Consider the following 12,948-nt stretch of genomic DNA (forward strand, 5'->3'; position numbering starts at 1 on the left):
TAATCATGATCTATCGAAGGAAGCGCTTCCGATGACACCAGTTTCAAGTCTGTTGGTGGGTGGGGACAGGGTCCATACAAAATCCGGCATTGTCCTTTAGATTGCTGTGGATTTATTGGGTTGTATACATGTAGCAATCTATATACATACTTAACTTATTCGTCAGAAATAATTCATTGGAAAAGGTGTGCTTTGAAGCTCTTAGAATTTAAATTGTTATTACTATTCTTTATTGCACACTAAGCAGTAAATACATACGGGTTACAAACAGTTATGTACAACGGCGAACTTAACCCAGAATAGGGTTCTCTTACAGCCAACCTTAAAGCGATAGAGATACTTATTCATTAGATAACTATCATAAATTCTGCAATAAAACAAACTGATCCGTGTTAATTATAATCATTAATCTGAACGATTGTTTAACGAAACCCTCAGTTATATAAATGTTTGTCAGAGCCCTCCTCAATTAGTTTTCCTAAGGGTTGGAGTTGAAAGGGCGCAGCTAGGATAAGTACAGCAGATGGGACGTTTCCGAACCGATCCAAGTTTTAGATAATACCTGAATTGATTGGACTGAGATAACTATTTGATGGGTAGGTAAGTTATTTGGATCATCAACAGGGTTAATAGGAACAGCATTGTTTTCTTTTGTTCATGAACGTAAAATTCAAATACCTAATTATTGCAAGCTACATGTTAATGTACCTAATTCGTTGAAGTCTTTTACACTTGATATTTTAAGTCATTTAGTTCACTGTGTGTTTGTGCCTACCGACTTATGTCTAAATGTTAATTATGTTCTCATTTACTTTTGGGCTTTTGAGGCTTTTTAATGGACTACTTCAACTGGACGCCATTACTTGTAAAACAAAATGAAATATGTTGTTGCCAATAATATAATACCTCTATAAAACATACATATAAACACTCCCACATACGAGTGCATATTCATTTTCAATTCAGTGATCAGAAATGTAATTGATGAATTACTTTATTGGTTAAATTATACCCATTGTTGTGATATTTTAGATTATTTATGTATTCAACAAAATTCGTATTACCTATGCATACCAATGTATGAAATATTAGTTTTTCTCAACGAAGATTTTAAGTCTTAAAGCACACTTTTTAAAAGTTTGCTAGTTAAATAGAGCCTAGACATAGGCATCAACGCCTGAGAATTATTACTTTTGTTTTTAAAATTAAACAGAACTCTTTCTTATAAATGTCTATTTGCCTAGAATTTAAGATATTTATCTGCAGACTGAAACAATTTTAAATTTTCAACTAATGTGAGATGATTATGATAAATTCGCAAAAAAATATTCGTAGACTTAAAACTTAAAGTTTCGCAATATGTTTCACTGGAATAGCAAGCAAAGAATTACGGGCTCGCATTTTATGCAATATAGATGTAGTACATCGGTAACGAGGCCTTGAAGGGTCATTGTCAACACGAATGATCGATAATTCGCCTAGCCGCATAAAAAGTACCTACGTAAACAGTGTCGTACGCCGTACAATGCGCGTGACTAGCACTCGTGTTTAAACTTAGAATAAAAGGTGCGATGACCTTAGGTTTCCTTTCTCGCGAACCACGCTGTTTGGTATGGAAAACACTGTTTACCAATATTTCACGAGAAAACTAAACATGTACATGTTGAAGCGGTCGTTAAAAGAAACAGCTGTTAATAAAAATAAAGCAAGAAGTTCATTGTCTATGTAGGTACCTATCTACCTTATTATTTTAGATGCTTTGTTCTGACTTAAAAGTGAGATGAAGATTATCAAATCTTTCATGATCCAGTCAAAGGTCGCATCAATGATTTTCTCAAGTCGGCTGGCCCATTTCACACTTTAGAGAAGATAATTTTTGATTTAATGTAATCATCATGGCCCCAAAGTAACTGTTAATATGTTCTTTGACTGCCAGCATCCTGAAGATTCTTGAAGAATTTGGTCTCAAATGCGACATCGTAACAAACATACTCTATTTAATATTGGGCAGGATTTTCTATCATAAAGTAGGTAATATAAAGAACCTATGGAATGTTGACTTTAGGTAATGGCAAAACAAATATGGCAACAAGACTGGAAGTACTGGAACCCACTCGTAAGTACGAACGTACGAACGTAGTTCTTTAGTCTTTGCCTATTGTTTTGAAGTAGGATCTACTTGTAGATGTTGTCAATTGTTTTTTCTAACTAAAGAACTAACAAGCTGGCCATCAATATAAGTATCTTCATATTCCTAAAAAGATTCCTCGGATCCGGCCTTTTTATTAGAGTCAATAAGGAAAAATATTAAAAGATACATGTAAATATAAATAGCGGACTCTATTATAATACGTTTCTTTGGATCTTATTGGTAGGCACAGTATAAAACATTCAGGATCCTTTGAAATTCTGAGTAAATAATTACGAAGTATTTCCATTTAATTACAATATATTTTTCGAGGTAATCAAGTAATACCTGTTTACTGTCATCGGAGAAGATCGAAGCTTTTTTCAACTTAAGAGATGGTAGAAGCAAACCCGATGAGTATTTTTACCCAGGTCCCAAAACTCTTTATCAGATTTGCAGTCATTGTTTTTGAAGATCCTGTAGTGCAGGAGCAGCCAAAGTAAATACACCTATCATATATTATCAAACACTAACCACGATGTTATTGAAAATATGTATGTATGAATTATTCGAATTTTGGCTTTCAAAGTTTTTGTTTAACTTTCTGACATTTACTGACTTTGTTCTTAACAAACATGGTTGAATCAAGTAAAATAATTATCGAGTAAAATAATTAACTTCAGATAAATAAAACTCATGTAATTTTGCTGTTTACGTTTACGAACGTTTTCATTTGCCAGTCTTCTATACGGGGCTGTAAACTTTAACACCGGCATTTACAATAAGATTAGGTACAGAGAGAACAAACTCTCTATCACTTTCCTCTTTGGTAAATACACGGTGCTAGAGTGCGATAGCGAATTATATAGTCTGTTGTTTTAATTTTATGGATACTATGGAAAATACGCTGAAGTCTTGTTACCAGTTACTTCAAAGAATTCTTGAACCATGGTTAGATTCTTCTGATATCTCGAGGGAACCACCAGCATTACTTATTTTTAGAAATTTAATTTTAGAGTCGAATTCGTAACGTTGTGTTTATGTTAATTCTCGAAATAAAGGGAGTAAATAGGGCCTCACGGGGTATTTCAGTACTGGCGAGGAAGGATACAAATTGATCCCGCTTTTCTAGGCAATTTTGCCAAAATTGTGTTAATAATTATAGCTCAAAATGGATTCCGAAATTATCTTTGTACAATGCAAGTCTATTACAAATCACCTTCTAGATAATTTTAAATGAAGATACAGGGTTAAATACTTACATAGAATTTTAACTAAAAGATTGAGAAATCACAAATCGCTGTAAATTAAAGAGTCTAGCCGTATATCAAAGGTAAGCGCTTTACACTTTCACACTTGTTCCATAATAAGTTGTATTATTAACTGAAGTGAGCTATGATTTATGCAAGTTTCGTTATTACCCTTGAACTCGCGAGTTAAGCAAATCCCGCTTTACCGAGTATAGGCTTACAAACTTTTATCGGTCGTCCGTAAGAAGCATAAATCACTTTTATCGCGTCGCTTGTGATACTTACATGCATCGTGAATACGCTCGGCTTCACTTGGAACTTTGTGTGATCGATGTTCTACGTTCTTGTCTATTTTCTGTAATAATGCTGAACTTACTACAAGGTTTTTAGTAAGTTATAGATCGGGGCCACTTAAATTTATTATAATTTTATACTCATCTAATTTAGAAGTAGGTACACATACATACAAGTAAGACCAGAGGTGCACATCTATTGTTTTTTTAATAAAGTTAAGTAAGTTGATCTTATTATTGAGGAGATCTTAGCCAAAGTTTTACAGTCTCGGCCAAATATTGAGCATTACTCAAAACAAACTTAGGCATTTGTGGTCACTATTTCCGGAATAGCCAGTTTGCAGTTACTACGAACGTCCAGCAGAGCCTCTAACTCTAATTGGTTCCCGATATAGGCAGCCTATAAATTGGGCAAATATTTTGATGTTCAAAAACTTGTCATTCATACAGTGAGTGAAAATATAAATAGAAAGTCAGTGGGATGGTTGCTGATAGGGATGTTTGGATATAAAATTCGGGGAGCTAAAGTTCTAAAATATTTGAGACTATTTTCCGCACCCCAATAAAAAGTAGGTAGGTATAGGGTACCTCAGCTGATTTCTTATTGAAGAGTTTCATCAAAATCCGTTTGAATTAGTAACAAAGATTCATTCGTCCCATCACAAGTCACGTGTATGATATAAGAAGGCATTTGTTTCTACTTATTGGTAACATAATTCAAAACGGAAAATACCTATCTATTTGCCCTGCGTCTGCGCATAATTAGTTGAAATATAATGCAGTAGCTACCCGCTCTTTAACTCATTTGTAGGCACGGATTCTGTCGTCTAATATTAGGCCACGGGGTACCAATCTAATTAGACCTACTAATCCGATATGCTAATTGACTTGTAATGCATTTAATACTGTCAGGGAGCAAATGTAACATAGAACAGACGGGAAATTCCTTCGGGAAGTTTACTTACGAGCAATTGAAAAAAAGCAAATAAGAAAATGTTCACAGATGATGACACATCATCTGCATTATCACGTGTTTATAATGATCATAATAGAAAAGATTAATAGCATTATTTGGTCAGGTTTTTTTAAACATTTTATCTAAGGCTTACCCTTGAGATATGTTTAACTTCGTCTGTCATCTTCCCGTTGTTAGATAAAAATGTGACGTGCATTTTGTGCAACAGTGATTCACTGCTGATAAACAAAAATACAGTCAGATGATAGGATGATAGTTAAGGATGACATAAAAATTATAATAATTAACATGATGACGTGTGTAGGGGCGGTCATTGAGAGAGTGACATGAATGGTTGTCGCGCATGCGCGCGGGCTACGCTTTCAGAGAGATATAAGCACGCCGCCCGAAGCCATCGACACACAACTTTGGCGCGCCCAAACGTTCCAACAGAGAACTTGGCGACGGACAACAATATATACTCTCAATATAACAACCTCATTTAACTTCAAAATATTTATTTTCTAACAACGACATCCTCCAGTGAGTTGTGACTAAGTTTTTTAAGTGAATTTTACTTTATCTGAACATTATCCGCGAACTTTCAGTTAGTTTTGAAGTTTACGTCGGCGCGACAACTCCGTCTGCCGAAGGTAAGTGCACCTGAATATTATTAGAAACACTAACTTTTAAATATTAACAAGTTAGATTATACTTAATATTCAGTTTACTTTAATAACTTTCTTCAGTTAAAATAATATTTAAAGCATTCAAAGTTACAAGACAAAAAAAAATCTAATCATTTGAGTACCTAAATAGTAAGCTGTTAGAACATAGATATGAAAATATACTAAGTTATAAATGCAGCAATAATATTTAAAAATACGAAAAATATGTTACAAAATAAATAAAAATGCAGCAAAATGTACAACTAAAAAAGGCAAACTTGTAGCCTTAAAAATCGTAATTTTAACATCGATACCGTCCTATGTAAAATAAAAATCACTTTTACAAATACAAAGCATTTTGGACATACTCTTACAAATATTCCGATTACAGTCTATCTGATGTAATATTCGAGTTGATTGAAATAATACTACAGAAGATAAGATAACCACGGGTTCAACCATAAAGTACATACAATGTACCTACTCATAATTTATGACAATATTGAAAAACAACCGTGCGACTCAAATGTAACAAATTTTTAACAAGTTTCCTTGTTATATTCGTTAACAAACGTTTATACAGAAACGTTACACAATTTGGTAACCGATGGATTTGTTTCTAGATCAACCCGTGGAGAAATTATGATTCAAAAAATTACATCATAGTATCATTAGTAGGTACCTACTTAGTTTGCGTTGGACATTTTCCGTCTATAAAGCGAATTAACAAATTAGAATTAGGGCACAATTACTAATAGTTTACAAGTTTTGTTAATTCAGCTATCAAGCAATACCTACTTACCTAAATGAACACAAGCAAGCTACATATGTACCTGATATATTGATTACAATAAGTCTATCGGCTCGTTAACCCGAACATTAATAAAACCCGTGTAATTCAGGGAATACGAAAAATAACGCCACTTTTCTCGCTTCCCTCGAAAGCTTAATTGTTTTATGTTTCCCGGCGCAATAAATTAAGAAATTACATTTAAATCAGAGCGTAATTTAAGTGAAACCGAGATGAGTAAAAAATTAAACGGTTAAATAAACCAACGAATTGAAAAATATTGCAGAGAATAAGAAAAAGGGGAAATATGCAAACCGTTTTCGACGGAAAACATATTCTTCGTTCTAGCAGTTTCCGAAAGGATTACTGAAATCATGGAAATCGAATTGTGTGCTAGGCATAGAAAACCAATTTTCGGTAATTTTAGATTCATGATTGTATTCGGCTTAGAAACTGCAAAATAACAAATATTTGGTATTTGGTAATGCGTACTATGTCTGAATAAGTTAAAATCTTTAGGTTTCATATAGAACCGAAATAAATATGTATATGTAATCTTTGATATAAGCTCAATTATATTTCAAAATAAAATCTGAGCAAAATGTAAGTAGAATACTTCATCAATCTCATGAAATTTGGAGATTCCACTTTTCTTATTAAATCTGTATCTTTATAATAGTCTTTTATCAAGAACATAAAAAGTACAATAAAATACTGATATGTATTCCGATTCTTCATATTAGTTACATCGTTGGGAATACCTTGTCAGCTTATGCGTTTCAACTTTGATTACACGCGTGTCTGTGTTGGCTTCAAATTTCCCCGCTCACATTGTTTTTTGTCGTGTATTAAGAAAAATAAGGGTAAACTCCCATTAATTTCACCTTGGGGTAACATAATTTACTTAGTGATTGTGCAATCGTGTGCGTGTTATAGCACATTAGATTTGGGCAGCCGCATGGGAATCTCCAAATGGCAATTGGTTAATAAGGTTTATCAAAAAAGGAATCGTATTTTGAAACTCGAGCGTTATCATATAGATAATACTTAAAGGTGTTATCATAATAGTATACTGAAAGCTAACATTATCTGCTATTTTTGTGTCAATGATAGTTAAGTGTCTATACGTCAATAACAATATTTCCGTACTTAATAACTTTTTTGAGTGGGATTTCATAAAATCGGAGGTAATAGCGCAATAACGTGAAATTGAAAAAATATACGTTTTGAGCTATACAGATTGTTAGACTTTCATTAAAAAAAGACTGCATTAATTTTGATTAAACTATGCATAACTGAGCAAAGGAATACTACTAAGAAAACAACGTTATGATCTTACTGCATACTAATCTTATATTCGCAAAGGAAAGTGCAAACTTTGATGATCTCTTATTATGATTGAGCTTGCTCGTTCTATACTGCATTTGAATAATATCTGAGTACTATAATCTAGTGACTTATATGGGACAGGGTGTTAGATCAAAGGAGAATTATACCAACACTGCCACTTTTCACAATCTTAAATTACGGATCTACAAAGTTGACAAGCTCTGCTATCAACCAACCACTGAAAGCGATGAATGGTACAGGGAGACCATTGTGCGTTGGTACACAATGTATGTTAACTATTTTATTTAGTACATAAACTCGGTGTGTATAGTTTGTATTTATGCGGTACAATGAATTTCATGGGTCCGAGAGCCTATAACAATAAGCAAAAGCTAAAGTTTTGCAGCAGAATGCGGAATAAACAACGCTAAGTGGGATCGGGAGAAACAATAGGTGTTCCAGTGACGGCTTCTGAATAATTACTGCAAGCCGTCTTGTTAACGGCTATTTCCAGTTAGTTATCAGATAATCTTTGTCCGGTGGACGACGGAGTTTACTATCGACAAAAGTTAATCTTATTGTTGAATTAACAGACCAAGATTTAATTGAAAACTTAGACTTACTTTGTTGTTCGCCAAGTTTATAATTTTAATCAAAATGCTTGGCACTGTTTATTATTATTTATTCATTAAACAAACTTAATCATATACACTTGTGCTATAAATATCGTATATGATAATAACGTCAAAGGGTTTCGATCCTCGAAATTGGGTTTAAAATTCGTTATCGGTTTATGACATCGAATTCGAAGTAATTCAGATAGGTTCCTTCAGGCTTCAAACTTTGCAATCAGTTGAGAGATTCCGCGTTCATAATTTATAGGAGAGTCGAAATTATCAATTGACATAGAAAATTGTGTTAGCGAAGAAGGTTAACGTTCAAGTAGTTTTTAATCACGTCTCGTACAAGGTGAGTGAGCGCGACACTCTTCGTACTTATAAATCTCAACTTTTCATAGCGGTAATCCTGCAAAGTCCGCTAACACCACTTTTCCGCGCATACGAACATTTCTGTCGCCTTTAATACTTTGTAAGTCTTTGGTTTAACGTACGAAGGATCTACGGAACGGAGAATTATCTAAGATTCGAAAACTGACCAAACATCCATGTATTATGTTACATTGTGTCCTCGGGGAGCACCTTGACCGTGTCACGTTCAGGGATATGTCGGGGCTCTATCCTTATCCTAACTGATTTGCTGCCGTAAAATAGTTCACCAAAGTCAAGTTTTTCTGTACTACTTTGTTGCATCAACAAAGTGAAATTAAAATATGAACAGAAATTGCTTCATCAAGTTAAACGTATATTGTATAAAAGCATTGTTTTTTGTGGTTTCCATCAATTCAGTTTAGGTGTTAAAAATTGAATGGAGATTAAAACTGACCAGTTTCGATGATGAATTTTTATAACAATGATTATTTTTTCATTCAACCGTTTTGTGTCAACTAAAATGCCACAAATGTTGGTCATTGTGTAACACTGTGAATTTAATAGGTACTCGTAAATTATTTATGTCGATACCAATGCTGGGTTAAGCTGTTTGGAATCTGCCCGTTGACCCGGGCATCACTATAAGCTCTGGATTTTGACAAACATTCACATTTTAAAAGTTTATTTTTTTGTAAAAAGGCCATCGAGTGACATATCGACATGTTTGAATTTCGAACGTTGACATTGCAAATAACAAATACTACGAACAACTATAGCCTTTTTGGGGCAGATTACTCTCATTCACGTACAAGATGTGAATTTTATACGAGAACGGCAAAAAAAAATCTTTAGCTTTGTCACTGATCCTTACCAAGCGGGAAAGAGAAACGTGTGTCATGATAACCTTCTACAGGGTGTAGTGTTCAGTGTTGAGATTGTTGTAAAGTACACAACCACGGCGAGAGGGTCCGTGTGTACATACAACTATATAAGCAGTCTACTTTATATTAGCTTAGAGAAACTGCACTCGTTCTTAGCCGACTTGTGGTTCTATGTAGGTAGTACATAAAATATCTTCCTGCAAGGGTCGGTGAAAAAGCATTATTATGGCCTTCTAATTCATTAAGCAGCGGAAGGCTCGCAAGGGTCTCAAACAATAGAATTAATTATGTGTCTAAGTTACCGCTGTTTGGAAGCTTTAAATTGGTAAATATGTAACCACTTACCTAGTATATCTACTTAGAAGAAAAAGCGAGTAATTAGTATGTGAAATAACGCCACTTAATTCAGGTTTACTTAGGGATTATCTGAGAAGGCTACAAAAATCCTCTTACTCTAGTTGCTGCAAAACAAACTCTTGGATAAATTTTAGACATAATATATAAACATATAGACATATTCGTTTTCTGTTTTCACGATAAAAAAAATATTATGTTCCTGTCCTATTAACCTGATCAAATAAATGAATAAGGATGAAGCATTTATACCTCCTTAAAATGATCCGTTTCAAATCCCCACATTATACAGTAAAATTGCACCAAAAGGTATAATATTAATGTCCTTTGTTATAATCCCACAGAGATTTAAGGTATTAATGAACCAATTTATATGACAAAAGTCTAAATACTGAACAAATACGAGTTATATGAATACGTAACCCTGATTTGGCTTTGGGTGACATAAATTATTGTAATACACAAATTGCCAATTAAATTGTGATAGCTTTGGCGAATAGTCGGCCGTGTATTGACACTGATTCGATTAATTAACACCAAGGAGGTTCATCCGTTTTGTAATAATTATGAAACAAAACATTGTTTACTGAATCGCATGCAAGCATTAGCATAAACAGTTAGGGAGCTTTTCATTCCATAACTTTAACATTGCAGAAAATTCTTCATATTTAGATTCACTTCTCAAAATTTGGTATAGTTAAATCTGATTAAGATGAATGTGCTTATCGTAGCGGTCCTCACCACTCCATAGAATGGAGTACAGTCACTTACGCAATTGTTTCCTGATTAAATTCCGCTCGTAAAGAGCAGTGTGCATGAACGCAGCTGTTGCGTCTCGATATACATCGCACATAAATCCCTCATCGCCACATATTGTTGCATAACACTATAGTGAAATAACAATAAAATGCACGTCCAATAAGGTATTAGAAACCCGTTGGGTAGTTAATAAATTATTTGAGAACTTTATTGACTATCTTCTAGTGCGAGATTGTACCTACCGATGGAACATAGCATTGGTTTGCTTTTCGAATCTCTTTTGTTTTTATTTCATGTGAAGCCTACTGGGGTATTTTTTTTCTAGAACTTACAATTCTACCTACATGAGTACCTGAAAACGTCCTTGCCTGTCTGTAACACAAAAGACTCGTAGAAGCGCTCTTGCCAACTAACTCATGGAGTTTCCGTCACTCGTAAGTTTATTATCTCAAAGAATCTTACGTACAAAGTTTGATGTTGTGGACGGACATAGTAAAATACATTGTCGATGTCATATAATCTCATATCGACTGGAATTAATCTCAGACGAGGTCACCATGTCATCCTGACATATTTAGACCAATGTCTATGTAATCCTATATCAAAGGTGTTTGGTAAACTGATTAATGGTCATATCGGAACTAACGTGATGTTGATCAATTGCTTAAGCCTCTTTGGTTAACTAGTTTTGATATTTAACTTATGTACTTCATAAAGCTTTAGGAATCCGGAATTGACTAGGTCTAGCACCAAAATATTAATTTATCCCACCTAAATTTCTTTAGATATCGGTGATACCTATTTATAATCGCTAAATATGCAGAGGTCTTTGAACTGTAAAATGCAGATAAAAAGTGGTGTCATAGTTCTCGACAACCAGGACGCTATCCACTCGCGCCGAGCTGATAAAATTACTACAACGAAGTTAAGGGCTCGCCTGAAATTACGTGCGGATGCAACCTACTCTTCAAGTCCACGAAAATATGCAAGCGAGAAACATCATGTAGATATATATACAGTATGTAACATACGGACAAGTTGCTAATGTACGGCATTAACGAAAGCAGTCTTTGATAACCGGTGATTTAGAATTTTAAAAGTTTTAATTAAATCATTTCACGAATGATTTCTGTTCAAACCCTGTTTGGAATATCAGCTAAATTAAATAACGAACTTTTTTCATTTCCTTTCTGTAAAAAGATAATATAAAGAATATGGTGTCCATTTTCAGTTAAGATATTTTGCCTGCTACAGGCCCCTACTTATTTGTAAACAATGTGTCTGTCCTACATTATAGAAGCCCAGACGGTAGTGTTTGTGTTTCGTTTTATTTCAGCCATTTAAATCTGATTACAAAATATTTAAAGTCTACTTTTAGTTTTCAATTCTGGATTAAAGACAGTGTTTCCTTAGTCGAACGTAAAGGGAATCAATTTTTCGGATGTGTATAAAAAACTTTGTTGTGTACGTAATTGCTTGTACGATGATAGAAAGACACAATTATCTTTTACGTACTTTGAAAAAAAGGAGATAGAGCTTTCCCGTCTTATTGTCAATAATTGATATCGAAATGATGAACAATAAATATTTTCGTATAGGAACCGATGCAAGCTGGAAGATTAACTTTAATTTTATATGAGGCGCGTTTAACCTCAAGAGAATTGTGAAAGGAAAATGTGAGCGCTCCTCCGGTATCTCATTGTGGTTTGGCTAAATTATCATAGTATTTGTGTCGTCACACAAGTTTTATAAATGTCATGGGTATTTACTGTATCGCGAGTTAGTACACGCGGCCGGTGCCGCGCCTGCCTTTGATTTATAGCTGTTTGCTCGGCTACAATAAATCAGTTCTATTGATTTATTCTAGCTTCCCGATAGGGCTCTTCAAATGAGTTTATTAATTGTTATGTTATCGGAAAAGTAACAGGCCTTGATTACATCTGCCTTTCTACATGTAAATACGGGCACTTAATAAACTGAATTAATCATTTAAATTCAGTGAAAAATGTTCTGAACTTCTACTGGGTTAGATAATAATATTACGAGTGCTCCGGCTGGCATCACCAAAACTTTCACGCGAAAAAGTAATAGTGCGACTAAAGAGATCGTATATCTTACAGAAAGGTAAAAGCTACCAGAGGACAAGGTAACCTTTGAATAAAGGGGTATATATTATATAAGCAAATCCTTGCGGTTTTATTTCTAACAATAACTGACATTGTCCTGTCAGTCGGAGAAGTGGGTGGTTCTGCAGAAGGCAGTATTTCATTCCGACCGAGCACACATTTCGAAATATTGTGTCGTTTCTGTGACCTTCCGTGGTACACTTTTTTCACTAAAAGAGGTGGTTAATGTATGATAGTCGTTATTTATATTCCAGACTTTTATAAAAAAGTTAAATTACTTTAATTTTAGTCTTTTGTTCTTGTCTAGTTTGTCTTGATAACTTGTAGGTAGTGTACCTATTTCAGGAATCAAATATTCTTAATCATGTTTTTTCACCACGGAGTTTTGTATATTTTTATGGTTCTTGGTCATTTGGTAACGTTGAG

General features: G+C 34.1%; 1 protein-coding gene across 3 annotated transcripts in view; it reads left to right on the forward strand.

Moving 5' to 3' along the window:
* Window positions 1-5,026: 5,026 nt before the first annotated feature.
* LOC124643442 (diuretic hormone 45) overlaps window positions 5,027-12,948 on the forward strand; it is a 42,629-nt gene continuing 34,707 nt past the window's right edge. For all 3 annotated transcript variants that reach the window (XM_047182433.1, XM_047182441.1, XM_047182448.1), the window contains exon 1: window positions 5,027-5,279. The gene's annotated coding sequence lies outside the window, so the exon portion shown is untranslated. The remainder of the gene's footprint in view (window positions 5,280-12,948) is intronic.

The sequence above is a fragment of the Helicoverpa zea genome, chromosome 2 (assembly GCF_022581195.2).
Source record: "Helicoverpa zea isolate HzStark_Cry1AcR chromosome 2, ilHelZeax1.1, whole genome shotgun sequence".
Taxonomy (NCBI): domain Eukaryota; kingdom Metazoa; phylum Arthropoda; class Insecta; order Lepidoptera; family Noctuidae; genus Helicoverpa; species Helicoverpa zea.